This window comes from Pinus tabuliformis, chromosome 6 (assembly GCF_031772625.1).
Source record: "Pinus tabuliformis cultivar Carrire ecotype Pingquan chromosome 6, CPIR1, whole genome shotgun sequence".
Classification (NCBI taxonomy): domain Eukaryota; kingdom Viridiplantae; phylum Streptophyta; class Pinopsida; order Pinales; family Pinaceae; genus Pinus; species Pinus tabuliformis.
Genome location: NC_142292.1, coordinates 930,144,071 through 930,160,229, shown reverse-complemented (window position 1 = coordinate 930,160,229; position 16,159 = coordinate 930,144,071). Strand labels below are relative to the sequence as shown.

The window sequence follows — 16,159 nt, the reverse complement described above, 5'->3', positions numbered from 1 at the left end:
GGAAAGATGTTGGTGGTGTCTTGTTGAATTGTTTGGTTAAAGAAGAAGCAAAACAGGTTACGGATGATTTTCACAAAGGAGATTGTGGAGATCATCTATTTTGGAAGACAAAAACCAATAAAATTTTGAGAGTGGGATATTATTGGCAAACCCTCTTTTCTGATGTGTACAAAACTGTTACAAGCTGCCACGAATGTTAGAATTTTCAAGGTAAGAGAAAATTACAGCCTTTGCCTCTTAAAACAGTTGAAGTAAGTGCTCCGTTTCAACAGTGGGGTTTAGATTTTATTGGTGAGATCCATCCTACTTCTTCAACACAGCATAAGTGGATCCTTACAATGATAGACTACTTCACTAAATGGATTGAGGCGATTCCTACTCGGCAGGCCACTGATTCGGTAATAATTCAGTTTCTTGAGAACAATATTTTGTCACCTTTTAGTTGTCCTAATAAGTTGATTACAGATAATGAAACGGATTTTAAATCTAAAAAGATGATTGATTTTTGTAATAAATATCAAATTAACTTGGGGCACTCAACTGCATACTATCCACAAGGTAATGGTTTGGTGGAATCCTCGAATAAATCTTTAGTCAACATAATCAAAAAACTGCTCGAAACAAACAAGAAAAGCTAGCATAAGAAATTGGTCAATTCACTATGGGTGGATAGAGTAAGTCAGTAAAAGTCAATAGGTATGTCCCCTTTCGAGATCGTGTATGGTGTGGACACAGTTTTTCATACATCTCTCACAGTTCCGGTTGTTAAACTTCTGGAGGAAGTTGGTAGTGAGGAAGATCATTTACAACAAAGAATCAATCAAATGATCCATTTACAACAGACTAGAGAGGAGGTTTTCCAAAATACCTTCAAGCTGCAACAAAGAATCAAGAAGATATATGATCGAAAGGCAAAGGTGGACAACCTTCAAATTGAAGACATACTGCTAAAATGGGATGCCCGAAACGAAGACAAAGGGAAACACAGCAAGTTCGAGAATCTGTGGAAAGGACCTTTCAGAATGCTGCATACCAGGGTCAGAATGCTTTCTTGCTGAAAGAAACGGATGGAGAAGATTGTCCAGGTGGGTTGGTCAATGGTCAGCTACTGAAATGGTATCATCTCTGAAATATTTTCTACTGTCATATGTATCATTGTATATACCATTTTATTTCCTTCATTGCAAATGTGTACTGTAATCATTCATTCAGTTTGGGGACTGAAGTGAAGGCTATAAAACTGAAGGTTTGATTTTAGTTTTGGTTTGGATTGTTTGAGTCAAGTTTTCAGTCGATTTCATTCTTGAAATTGAGTAAGTTTTGAGTCAGATTTCAGTCTTGAAATTGAGTCAAGATATTGTTTTTAGTTTGTCGAAGTTATTGACTCCATAGCCCAATGGAAGAAGGCATTGTTTGCTTTCTAGAGGTCTATAGTTCTTGGCACCTCTAAGGATCTACCATCCCTATTGGAACCAATGTTAGTGTCGGTATCTTCATGCCTCCATCAGTGATCAAATTCTCTTGTTGCATTGCATGCTAAGTGTCTCATCTGAACAGTTGCATTCCATTAGGGTCATGGATCATCTGATGGTAGTGGCATACTATACATTTTCCCTCATGCTCTTTACTTGCGAGCCCATTTTCATACATCTAGATCAGCTGCAGTTATTTTTTGTCTTTAAATTTGCAAAAGTCATTTTTAGGGTTTTAGGTCTCATTAGGTCTAGGGTTTCATCAATAAGGTCTTTTCAATGCTCAATAATGGTCAACAGACACATGAGGAGGTAAAATAAAGTATCAGCAACAATAATTTCCATAATCACATGCTCAGTGATTGATTTTTTTTATGTTTCATGTACTAAATTTGATGTAATTTCATTTTTTCCATATGTAATAATTTCAAAGGCAACCCTGGCCACCTTGCCAAAGCCTCTGCAACTCCACCACCTGCAAAAGAAACAAAATGCCAAAGTATTTGGTCCATCAAAGGCAAAAAACTAAGCAAAATTCCAGAACAGAGTTTTTAAAGGAGTGTGCAATGAGCAAACATTAGAAGAGTGGGTTTTTGTAAATGAAAAATCAAAACCATATGTATATAAATTATTTTTCATGTTTAAAAAGTTCATTTGTGCCCAAGGGAGAAAGAGTGAGCAATCAAGAAATCGTGTTGAGGAAAAGGAGGCAAAAATCACAGAAAATTTGACATTCTCCCTAGCACGGCGCACCTGGCGTGAGCACGGCGCACCGGGCAGTAGTTTACAGTGCATTTTTATAAGGGGCGCGATGAACCAAGCCAGCGCGGCGCACCTATGAGGTGGCGTGACACACCGAGCCAACGCGGCGCACCTATGAGGTGGCGCAGTGCATAGGTCTACAATGCCCGAACTTCACACACAACTTCCTCCAAACTCTTAAAATCGCTAATTCCTCATTTGCCGAAGTAAGTTCACACTCCAATATGCCTAATGCATAAGTTTGCTTCAATCTTCTTGGTGATTCCATAGGGAAATATTGAAACCCTAGTTACTTGCACAGTTTGTTGAAAAAACACTGCCTAGGGTTTACAATTCATTGTTTTTGTTGCTAAATCCTACCCCTATCATTTTCACTCTCTCACTCCCTCACTTCATTTTCTCCCGCCCTTTTCATTCATATTTACCCATTCCATATTCCCCATATCCCTAAATTACTAACCCTAATCCATACTTTTACTTATCCCAAACCCTAATTAAATAATCCCAAACCCTAAATATTATTCCCTAAACCCTTTCATTCCCCAAAAACCCTACAAACAACATACCCAACCTCTCATACACAGTCCCTCATTAATTCTTATCTTTTAATAGAAATTTCCTATTGTCACTCTAAAATCTCTTCATACTCATCTAAGAAACTCAAGAATTGGCAAACATGGAGTCAGATTCTTCCTATGATAGAAATAAGGAAACGGTCAGTGATTTTTCTAGAGAAATTCATGCACCAAAGAGAACTCACAAGAGTGGAAAACATAACCGGGAGGAGCCTACTTCACTTGCCAAGCTATTGGCTTGTCCTCTTGTTGTCACATGTTTCCAACACCAATCTTGTTATCAGTTTTGTGAGATGGTGGAAAGAGTCAAATACCACCACGAGCTGGCCAGACTATTTGTGCTTCATCTTCATAATGGCCAAGTCAATTTGGCAGGTGTGACATTCACCTTGACACCTAAGACAATAGCACAAGCAATTGGTATTCTGAGTGTAGGTGAGCAGTGGAATAAGGGGCAGTTGGTGGACAGAGATCATTATGAGCCTTATATCAAGGCTGGTTTTCAGAGACATGTCACTAGGGTCTTCCCCTTCAAGTACCTACAGGACACATATGCTCCCTTGATGAAATTCATAATTAAATATTTCATCTGTGGGGGCAGATTTTCTCATCTATACATATATCATATCAGATTGTTGATGCACTTTACTAGGGTGAGGATGATGAACTTCCCCTATTTCATTTGCCGGAATATTGAGAAGATGACCACATTAGTGCAAAGGAAGCCTTCTCATCAGCAGTATAAGAGTATCTATCACTTTGCACTAATCAAAATTGTGGTTTTGCATCAGCTTAGTCTACTGAATGTTTCATGTGAGGATTTCATCTCACATGAGGTCTTCACAGGTCCTCAAGTGCCCCCATCAGTTTTTCATGAGGCAGAAGAGCTTACACATCAGCAAGATGTGCATGAGACACAAACCACTAGTGTGCCAGTGTTTGTCACATACAAAAAGGGCACTAGGAGGTTGTTTGCAGCAGCAAAACGAGTACTATCTCCACCCGGGGCGGAAGGGGTCTCATTTCCTCCATCAGCAGAGTAGGTACAGGACACGGGTAAGCAGCCATTACATGATGAGGGACCTTCAGGAGGTCAAGAAATAGATTCCATTCTTATCTAGGATGATGACACTGATTTGAGCTCAAAGCTCAAAGAGATCATTCGAGTGCAGCAAGATGACATTCATCATTTGTCTCTCAACCTAGAAAGAGCCAAAAGGATAATCAACTATTTGGAGCAGAGGAACCAACAGTTAGAAGATCAGCAAACCATTATGGAACTCCAAAACATAAAGGCAAACTGGCAGGCTGCCAAGAGGAAGAAAATTAAGCTGTCATCACTTGAACAAGAAATTCAAGTTGATCGTGAATCTTGGCTTGAGAGGACAAATTTTCACTTGGAGAAGATGTTGGAGAAGGCCAGCCGAGAGAAAAGGGTGTTTAAGCACATGGCCTACCACTGCTTGGCGAGAAACAATGTGTGCAAAGCGAGAATTAGGATTTTGAAGGCCAAGTTGAGGAAAGCATTAAGGAAGAGAAAAGAGCAAGGTAGACTCCAGATCTTGGTTGAGGCTTCCTTAGCCAAAAACAACACTTAATGAAGGACACTAACCCCAAATTTCAAGAAATTTTGGAAACCTTTTGCAAATTTTGAATTTTTGGCCTAAAAAATAGGTTTTTCTGCCTGGTGCGTCGCGCTACCTGGTGCGCGCTTTTTCTAGTGACCTCCTTTTGAGGAAAACTCAGAATTTTTGGATTCCTCATGGAAAAATATGAATTCCCTCACATGGCCAAGAAATTTTGACAAGTTTTGAGCTTCTAAAAGGGTAAAAAACATCTCAAAAATGACCTTTCTGCCCCTTTTTGGCCACATAGGGAGCAGTGTTGGAAGAACTCATTTTTGGAGGGGAAAATGGAGACCAAATTCATAAATTCCACTTGTTCTGGATTGTAGATATGTAGACCTTTCCAAAAAGCCCACTTGGATCAAATTTGGTGCATGGGAAGGCCTCCAAAACCAGATCCAAATTAGCACGGCGCACAGGGACAGAAGCGCGGTGCACAGGATGAAAATTTCTCATTTTGGCCAAAAAAACTCTATTTTTTCACTTAGTTTCTTCTCAATTTGAATTTTCTCTTTCTAATAGTCAAACTCATGATGTAATTTGATGTGACTTGATGGATTTTGGTGTAATTATGCTAAATTTTCACTCATGGAGGTAGATACATCATGAAAAGGTAGTTTGCAACTGAATGAACCAGTTTCCTAGGTTTTAGAGGCAAGCCGTTCCACTTCCTACTTTTCAGTTCTTAGTTTAGATCTTGTTGAAATAGCTCCTAAACTCATTAATTCGACCCCTAAAGCCTAGCATGAGTTGTTTGTTTCCTATATCTAGTAGTTTTTCAGTCATTGGTAAAGGTTGGACTCTTGTGAATGCTTTGAGCATTATTGTACACTCATTTCAGCAGTTTGGCAAAGGAATAGACCAGGGTTTGCAGCACTTTATGGGATTCTTGTGGCAACTTGATTTGGTATTGTGTTTCCTTCTGTAATTGCAAGTTTACATGTGTTTTATGTATGCCATCATCTCTCTCTGTTCATCTTAACTAAATGAAACAAGGATAAAGGTAGAATTCATTGAAGTTGCAGTGCTCTACCTAGGGTTTGTTTAGTTATTTATGTTTTCAGCTGTTTGAAGAGGATCCTTGAGACTTTCATGCCCTCTACAATTCCTCAATAGTCTTAAAGCTCTCCATCTCACTCAATTTGAAGTACTGAACCATTTGCCTATCTCGCCCCATAGAGATCTCTGCAAGACTATGTCCATTCCCCGGACCCAAAACTGCCTTTCACATTTGAGCCAGCAAACCCATAATAAATTCAATCAAACTCCTTTGTGCACATACCTAGCCTAAAATCAGTCTTTACATCAGTCATCTCAAGCTTTATTGGCCATATTTTCCGAGACTGACAAGGAGAGGGCCCTCTCCCGACCTGGTAGGACTAGCTACTAGGTTAAGCGTGGTTTGATGTTACCCTAGATCCTGCCTTTCTCAGCCTGAGGTAGATTTAGGCCATAACAAGTGGGTCGAGGTGTCTAGGATATTGGGATATTGATTATTTTCAACACATTCACACTCAAAAACCTCCATTTATAGATATTTCGAGACTCTAATCCCTTAGAAATGGAAGTAGGCTCTTCCATGACTAAGAGCATAACCAAGAGTAATCATATTGTAAAATCACAAAAAGCCTCTAGCCTTCACCTTTTGCTATAATGATGATATTCCAATATGATAAGTGCTCTCAACCCTTTGGTGCTACACCGTAATTAGTCATGAGACTAAAGCTGTGAAAAGGGGTTATATATATTAGATATCATGAAAATAACAAGAATTCAAATTTTCAACTATATTTTGAAATGCTAAGGAGTTAGGTCCTCGGGTGTTATACCTTAGCACCACATAAACAGGGCATGGCCATGAGCTAGATAGATCGAAATACCGGAAATTATTCAACCTTTCAATTTTTATTATAACACCAATATGGTTATATGTTGAGGGGAACTTAGCACTTTGGTGTTAGGGATTAAGCCCCTTGTGACCATGGGTTGTGACCAGGGGCCACATCTATACTAGGATATTGGTGAATCAACAAACCCTTTCCATTAATACAAACACTAATGTGTTGATAATTTGGTAGACGAGCCAGTAGTTGACACCATAATGTTTGTCTATTAACTAATAATAAAGGCTTGAATACTTTGTATTTTGGATAACTTTCACTTTATAGAAAAAATTGAGGTTTTGGCCACTTTTTATGAATTTTGAGCTTTCCTCCCTTTTTATCTATTTGTGCCTTTGATCGTTTTCTTGCCTTTGGGTCTCCCCTAACTTTGACATCAATGAAAACCTTTTTTAATAATATCACTATTTTCCATTAATGCATTAGAGGAAATTTTAGCCTAAAAGTACCCATGGAATTTTCATGTAATTTCCATGTCATAATATGTAAACCAATCAAAATCCTTTAAATTTGAAGAGAGATACATGCAAATATTTTGTAGGGAAAAGAACAAAACTACTTTTCTTAATTGTATTTTTGGCTTATTTCTTTATAGGTTTACTCAGATTTCAATTGTAGATAGTCGTTGGATGCAAAGTTAAATTCCATATCCAACGAGTACCCATTATGCATACTTCTAAGAAGACACACATTGATAAAAATCAAAGATACATTAAAAAAGTGCATCCAATGAATTTTTTTAATGTATCTTCATTTTTTATCAATGTGGGTCTTCTTCAAAGTATGCATAATGCCAGTACTAGTTGGATGTGGAATTTAATCCTGCCTCCAATGAGTATCTACACTTGAATTTTGAGTAAACCAATAAGGAGATAAGCCAAAAATACAATAAAAAGTAGTTTTATTATTTTCCCTCCAGAATTCGTAACTCTTATTTTATTATTTTTCCTTTGGAGGTCACTTTTAGGTTGAAATTTCTTCTAATGGAAACCCTTAAATAAATTTGAAAAGTGTTGAGGGACTCCCCTAACTATAAAATCCTTTTATCCATAAAATTTTCACTAAAACTTTGCATGTCTTAATTTTTTCTTTTGTCTACTATTTCTCCCCCTTTAACATCAATGGAAAAAAGTTTCTCCTCTTATCTACAATTTCCCCTAACTATAAACTTCTTCTATCTGCAACTTCTTCATTTAATTGTAAGTAAAAATCCCCTCTAGCTATAATTCTTCATTTGTCTTTGATTTCTCCCTTTAGACATCAATGGAAAATGGTTTCTCCCCCTAAACTAATGAATCTCCTCAACTGTTATTTTCCCTATATTTTAGACTTCTCCCCCTAAACTCATGCTTTACAACTTTCTAGATCCAATTCCTTTTTTCCTTTCTACCAATAATATTCTTTGCTAATGAACAAGAACATGTTTTGTTTTCACATGTAATTCAACCAATTTGAATTATTTAAAATCATTATTCCCTTGCAACTCACTCTAAAACTTCCATGTTCTTAATCAGATATGGATTACTATAGTCTTTCGCTTCTTATACTTTCCTTTTATTGATGATATCAAAGAGATATCACTCATAATTTATTTTATAAATATTCAAACGTCTCTTTGGGAAATTTTTTAGTAAAGATACTTGCAATATACTCTTTAGTGGCAATGTATTCTAGCTTATCATTTTGATTAGCAATGTGTTCTTTGAGGAAATGATGATTGATATAAATATGTTTTCTGTGAAAGAATAATGGGGTTCTTTGAGATATTGATTGCACTTGTATTATCACAAACAATTGATATGGATAGATCATAATATACCTTGATATATTCTAGAGTCATATTCATTCAAAGGATCCGAACACAACATGTTGTTGCTGAAATATATTCTGCTTTAGTTGTTGATAAAGAGATTTATGTTTGTTTCTTACACAATAATGATACGAGAAAATTTCCTAAGAAGAATGATTAACCACTAATGTTTTTCTTGTCATCAACACTTCCACATATGTTTCATTTGTATATGCTATTAAGTTGAAATAGTTTCTTCTTGAGTACCATTAGCTAAATTCCTTAATATCCTTCAAATATCTAAAACTTATTTTTACTCTTGCACATGTGTCTCCTTTGGGGAAGATTGAAACCTTGCAACCAACCCTATATCTTGCATGATATCTGGTCTTGATGCTATCAAATATTATAAGTTTCTAACTATTGACTTATAACATTTTATTTGCATCTTGATATTTATCATCCTTCCTAAACTTGCATCATATAATCATGGGGATGTTAACAGGTGCATTTTTCTCCATTCCAAACTTCCTCAAAATTTTCTTAAGGTATTTGGTTTAGGATATGAATATAACTTTACTTGGTTTAATAACTTGTAATCCTATGAAGAATGACAATTCTCCCAAAATTTACATTTCAAACTCTTTTTTCATTTATGCAATGAAAGTTTGACTCATTATCTCAACATCACTTCCAGAAATGAGATCATCCACATAGACAATAATGATCCATGAATTTTCATCATAATTTTTATGTAAATATTTCTATCTACTATTTCCATTTTGAATCCTTGTTTTTATAAATATTTTTCAAATCTTGAGTACTCAAGCCTGGGAGCTTACTTTATTCCATAAATATATTTCTTATATGTGCATATATAGTATTCATGTTTTGGAAATTGAAATCATTTTGGTTTTTCACAATATACCCATTTCTTTGAATCTCTATTTAGGGAGGCTAATTTGACATCCATTTGATATACTTTGAAGTTTATAAAACATTAAAATGAAAAGAACATTTTTATTTCTTCAAGTCTAGAAATTGGAGCAAAAGTTTCTTCAAAATCAACACCTTCCACTTGTCTACATCCTTTGCACACCAACCTAGCCATATTTCTCAATACATGTCCTTCGTCATTCAATTTTTTCTTGAAGATACACTTAGTTCCAATTGCATTGTTGTCTTTTGGTATAGGCATAAGTTCCCATGTCTCATTGATTCAGTTATCATCTTCAGTATATTGTGAAAAAAATTTGAGCTATATTTTGGATAATAATGAAACATTTACATGATTTGATGTGTTTGTCAATTTCCTCTCGGTTTGAACCCCTAAAAATTTATTATGAAATATTTTATTTTTTTGGTGATACCTCTAAACATATTTGGATGCAGAATTTCAATGTTGAAGTTATAACTCCTCTTCCTCTTCATATTTTCATTATATTATTCCTCTTCATGCTCTCTTCTGATTATCTCCTCTAACTCTTCATTTCTTTTATTCTTTTCTTTTTTGTGTAGTTCTTAATTTTATTATTACAACAATTCTTTCTACTATAATGCATAGTATTTTGTTGTAGCATTTGAAGCCTTTTCTCCTAGATGAAAAGTCAATAAATATTCCTTCATATGCTCTAGAGTCAGACTTCCCCAATTTGTCTTCATTTATCTTGATGTAGCACTTTCTTCCAACTACATTGAAATGTTTGACTGAAGTAGGTATACCTTTCCATAATTCATGAGTCTTATTATTATTTACTTTGACCTTAGCTATATTTAAGATGTGCATTGTTTTATTAATTGCTTCTCCCCAAAAAGTATTTGGAATATCTTCTTCATTAAGCATTGTTCATTCCATTTCCTCGATAATTATATTATTTATTTCACCATTATGTTGAGGAGTCATTGCTATTGAAAAATATCTTCTAAGATACTATGTTTTTCACAAAATTCATTGAGTTAATATAACTCTCCTCCTCTTTCAAATCTCAAGCACTTGATATTTAGATTAATTTCATTCTCAACCTGAGCTTTGAATATTTTGACCTTGTCAAATGCTTCAAATTTTTCTATAAGTAAACTAATCCATGTCATTCGCGTGCATTCATCAAGTAGAAGAATAAAGTATTTCTCACCTCTTAATGTTTGTGTTCTTGTAGGCCCACCGAGATATGTATGAACAAGCTCTAATTGCCTTGTTGATGAGTACTCTTTTGTCTTCAAGTTTACTTTGGTTTGCTTCTAAGGTTGACATGGATTAAAAATATTATCACTTGGATCTAAAATATTTTTCATGTATTTTATTTCTTTTGTTTTGCAGAGTTTTACTAAATTGTCAAAATTGGTATAACCAACTCTTCTATGCCATAACCAATTTTCATCCAATTTCCCCATACAACAATTTTTTTTTTTCATATAGAATATATTCTTTACTTGAGGTCCTAGGTGCATTTATCACCAACCTTCCTAATCCTACTTTCTTGATTTCACATCCCTTAACATGAAATGTGAGATCATATCCTTGATCAAACTTTTGAACAAAATTCAAGAGAAATTCTTTTAGACCATCAACATATAGAACATTTTATTCTTTCCATTATGAAGGAAAAATATCCCTTTACCCATTATTTTGGTTGATTCATTATTTCCAAAAGTGACATTTCCTCCTTTATATTCCATTAGAGATAGAAATTTCCTCTTATCATCTATCATATTCTTTGAACACCACTATCAATATACCATTGAATTTCTTAGTTTTGAACATATAGATCAAATCCACATTCTTCTTGTTTAAATTTTTTCTCTCTCTTTCCAAACATTTTGGAATTCTTCTTTCTTGTTTTTCTTGGGTGGTATTATTGAGTTTCTTCTACATTCACATGATTTTTTCCCATAGTTATTACACTTGTAACATTCAATATGATCCAAAAGGGAATAAAATGAGTCGTATCATCTAACATCACCTTCATATGGAATTCTATATTTGTTGATTACATGGGAATTCATTGAGATCTCATAAGATCCTCTATTTCTATTTCTAATATAGTCATTTATTCTATAATCTATTTCCTTATGAAAAAAATACTAGGAGAAAATAAATAACCAAAGAATAAATTATGACACCCTGATGTGAAAGACCTTCTTGAAGGAACAATTCTTCAAAACCCATTCTAATTATCCTTATGATAAAAAAATAGATCTTTACTAATTATTTACTCCATTTATTGTGTTGTTTTTATTGTTTATAGGTTAATGTCTTTGTTGGTCCATAGCCTCATTTTCAAAACTACTTGTATTGCTGGTAGATCCTTTGAGCACATTAGCATAGCTTTTAAGTTCTTTATTTTCTAATGTCTTTGTGCTTGATTCTTATTTCAAAATCTCATGATTTTATTTATAGCCAAGATTTATTTTGATAGAAGGAGACCTATGGAAGATAATAATGTTACCTATTGTTTCATCCCCTATACAAACTTGAAACTTTGATTCAACTAAGCATTTTCTTTCTTTAGTACCTTTCTCAAGGAAACAACCATTGCTTCTAGCTTCTCACAATTTTTCCTTCCTTTTCATTCAATTAACTTAGTAATATTTCTTCTATTATATTATAATATTCTAGTTCTGTCTTTAGGATGATTGTTGCTTCATCAAAGTCATGATATTTCTTTTAAAATGGTTGCAATAGTAACATTTTATTTTTACTCCTTTTTCTGAGCTTATTGTTTTTTCTAATGTTTCAACAAGTTCTGCTTCAAGACATACTCCCCCCTCAAAATCTTCTTCTTCGATATCCATTTTTCTCTTTTTTGTTGTTTTTATTTTTTTAATCAATATTTTGAGCATACATGTCCATGAATAGTACTTCTTCTTTGCCATCATCATATATAGGTCCATCACTCTCTTCTAACGAACTACCATCTTCTTTGGAATAAAATCTTTTCTTCTTGAGATATCTTCCCTTTTTACATTTAGTAATATTTCCTTATGTCTTTAAGTTTTTTTTTCATCATTACTATCCTCCAATTTTGCATGTGGACATTTAGAAGCAAAATGACCTATTCTACCACAATTAAAACATTTGAATGCTAATTTAGCTTTATATTTTCTAGCTCATCTTTTCATATTTCTCACAATTTGATATTTTTAAACATTTTATTCATGGATGGGATAAGCATTGGCCTAATGTTCATTTTTTTTCTTTGGTGCTTTCAAGGTGGCTTTCTTTAACCTTGACTTCCCTTTTCTTATTCTCGTTTAATATGAAATGAGGATTCCATGTAGTTCATCCATCTTCATATCTTCCAAATATTTCATTTCTTCAATCATTGAAATATTTTCATTAAGTCTAAAGGGAAGAGATCTCAGCACTTTCTAAACAATTACTAATTCATTAATATTTTCATCAAGTCCTCTAATAGTGTTAACAAACTCATCTACACAAAGAAAGCAGCCCACATTATCTTCTTCTTCATTCATCATCAAAATTTCAAATTGTCTTCTGGGAGTTTGAAGCTTTGCACTCATTACCTTTTAATATCCTTCATATCTACTTTGAAGCTTGTCCAAAATGTTTTTTTGCAGATCCACCCTACATTACCTTGAAAAAATAAAATACTATAAGGCCACATAAAATGACATTCATTTCTTTCGCATTATTTATAAAGGCCTTTTTTACATCTTGGTTACTTGGAGGAGTTATAGGAGATTTACAACAATCCGCCACAAAAATCTAAGTTTCAAAACCAAGAGACATCATATTGGTCCTCATTCTTATCCTCAAAAAAGCATAATTTGTTCCATCAAATAGTGGGGCTCTAATTTGAGAAAAAACCATCCTTACTGGCCATTGGTCCCTCTAAGATCTACCTTCCAATAGTTAGACTACTTATCAAGGAACTTGATTTGATGCCAATTGTTGGATTCACAATTATACTGACTCTATTGGGGGGAGTTGGGGGAGTGAATTAGTATAATATATTTTTTTCTTATTTAAGAAATTCAAGCACCATAAAACATCAATCTCATAAACATAAAATAGAACACGATATAGACATGGAATCAATTCAAGGATGAAACCAAAAAACTTCTTATTGATATTTTTTCTCATCACAAAAAAGGTCAACCTTGTAGGGCCTAGGTAGTGGTACCTTTTCTCTTTAGAGGTGGTGCTCCTATTTTCGACACACTTAGATTTATGATATATATGTATATCAATAAATGGAATACATTCGAATCATATTCCTATGAGTGGACTAAGCGTGGTAACTTGAAATATAGAAAAATAAATAAATATAAATATATTTAATTAATCATGTCCATTCCATTCATCATTCATGAGGTAAGCATCATTGAATCAAAATAATAGATAAAGAAAAAAGGATAATGGTCTAGATTAATATCCAAAGAGTTATAGAATAATTTCATTCATGGAAATCATAAAGTGCATAGGAAAACATTCATGAGATTCATAATGCTTTAAATAAGTCTCTGAATCACAAATGAATATCCTTCCCAAAAGGGAATCTCTATGAGAGTCAAAATTAATTTTACAATTTTAAAGCCTTGGAAAACCCAAGTGCCTATTTCACTCTTCAAAATATTAATACTTGAATATATAAAAGTAAATTCATTGTTACTATAAGAGGACTAAGATTGGGCTCCGATGAACCAATAAATATTTAAGATACCTAAAAGAAAGAAATATTTGTAGTCAAGGATCAATTTAAATGATGTGAAGAAACAATCAAGAAATTTGGATGATCAAATATTCGGAAGAAAAAATGGAATTGCTTCAATATATTTGGATAATGAAAAAAATAATGCGGAAGGACCTCTATGTGTTAAAGAAGATGCTTCATTATATGGTTAGAAGTATGTCATTAATTTAACTCTTTGGTAGTTATTACAGATTAACAATATCATGGTATGATTTCTTTAGCCATTCTTCAATATATTCCTTCATTAGGGAATTATTATGTCCTCCTTGAAACATAAGTCAAATATTTCCTCAATATTTCGGTCACTTTCTTGCAACTATGCAGTTGTAGCTAACAAGTCTTCATTATAATTTAAAATGTAACTAACCACAATTTAATCTCATCTTCTGGGAAATCGGCCAAGCTGTCAAATTTAGAACCCATTAAATTCTTAATAACCTCTGCCTTTTCATGTAAAATATCTTTAGAGACGAGCATAAAGTATTTAATCATGCGGGGGGCTTGAAGTTATTGACAATTTGAATGGCCTTCAAAAATGCATTGCTCCTTTTAGTATCAATGTTTGCACAATTAGCAATTGCCTTCTCCAACATCTTAATTATAGAAAACCAACAATCTTTGATTTGCTTTAGTATTTTAGGCCCTTGGAGGCTCTGTTGTATCCTTTGGATTTCACTAATTAAGTTGATCTTGTTCACAAAGGTGAGAACTCATTATCAATGATTTTTTTATAATTTTCCAAATCCTTTTTAAGATAATTATAAAATGAACAAATTCTATTCACCAAATTCCTCAAATGAAGATCAATTTCTGACAATTATTCAATGATTTCCATTCTATTATTAATGGTAATTACAATATAGGATATGATTCTTGTCAATAGGTGTACTTATTTTCTTATCTAATGGGGTTTGCCAAGTCTGTTTTCCATAAATTCAAGTGGTTTGATAACTAAGGGGGGCATGAACAGGAGCACTGGATTAAGAGCCTCTTCAAGCTCATTTATTCTCATGTTTATCTTATATTTTTGGCTTCATGTTTTGTAACGGAACGAGATAGAGATATTTTAGAAATTTGGTGTAGTATCAAAAGTTCAATTGCTCTTATTCTATAAATATCCATTTTTTTTTCAATTGGTTGATGAATTTTTTATTTTGAATTTTTAGTCTTTCAATCCTTAGCTTTATATTACCTTGATCATAACACACATCCTACATGGTTTATCGATGGCCATCAAAGATGGTGGGATCTTCTACTATCTCTTGAGTCATTCTTTAGGTATCAACCATGTGGGATGTAACCCAATTACGTAGTGGAGTATTGTCAACTTCCATAAATGTTGCCTCTTTTATAAGTTGAGCCTCTTTAAATATTTTTCTCTTGGATAATTTAATAATGTGTGATCTTTCTAAGACCACATTGGGAGGTGTATCCACTACATATCCTCCACCAGAGTTTCATTACTTGTTCCTCCAACAAAATTAGATTCCTTTCTTCTATGAATAGACAATTAACTCAAGTGAGCATGAGATGTAAAAGGTGGATGAATGTTTGTAGGGTTTTTATCTATTTCTCTATTTTACCCCCTAAAAGTAATAATAGTTTCTTCAATAAGTTTTTCAATATGGGTAGGTGTTTCTCTTTCTATTGATGGGCTAATATAACTTACCCCACTATCTTCAATAATTCTAGTAACTATATTACCACATTTGACTATGGAAAGGTATCTTGAAAGTATTCCTTTTCGATCAAAACCTTGGATTGGATCTTCTTTAGTTAAATTTAAAACTTTCAACGACTCTAAATTCTACTAAGTATGCCACATTTTTTATAGTTAATTCTTCCACAGTAAAGACATTTTTAAACTCGTATTTTCAACTTATCTCACTAAGGTTTTACTCAAATTTTGTGCACGATTACTCATTGAGTGCAAAATTTAATTCCTAATCCAAGGAGTACCCATGTTGCATACTGTCGATGGACCCTGCTACATGAAATATTGAGAAATACATGAAAAAACACGATTGCAATCACGTTTTTCATGTATTTCTCATTTTTCGTGTAGTAGGGTCCATTGAAAGTATGCAACAAGGATACTCCTTGCATGAGGAATCATATTTTGCATCCAACAAGTGTTTCTGCTCGAAATTTAAGTAAACCCATAGGGAGATAAGTTAAAAATACGAGTTGAAAAAAATAGTTTTTTCTTTTTTCCCTCTCAAATTTGATGATGTGATCTAATCTTATTTTCTTATTTCCACTAATATTTTATAATTTCCTTAGGAGGCCCATTTTAGACCTCAAAATTCCCCTAAATATTA

The 16,159-nt window shown here is 33.6% G+C and overlaps 1 pseudogene; it reads left to right on the top strand.

The window, feature by feature from the left end:
- The first annotated feature begins 952 nt into the window (after positions 1–952).
- Positions 953–16,159, top strand: part of LOC149261975 (pentatricopeptide repeat-containing protein At5g15010, mitochondrial-like) — a 104,179-nt pseudogene continuing 88,972 nt past the window's right edge.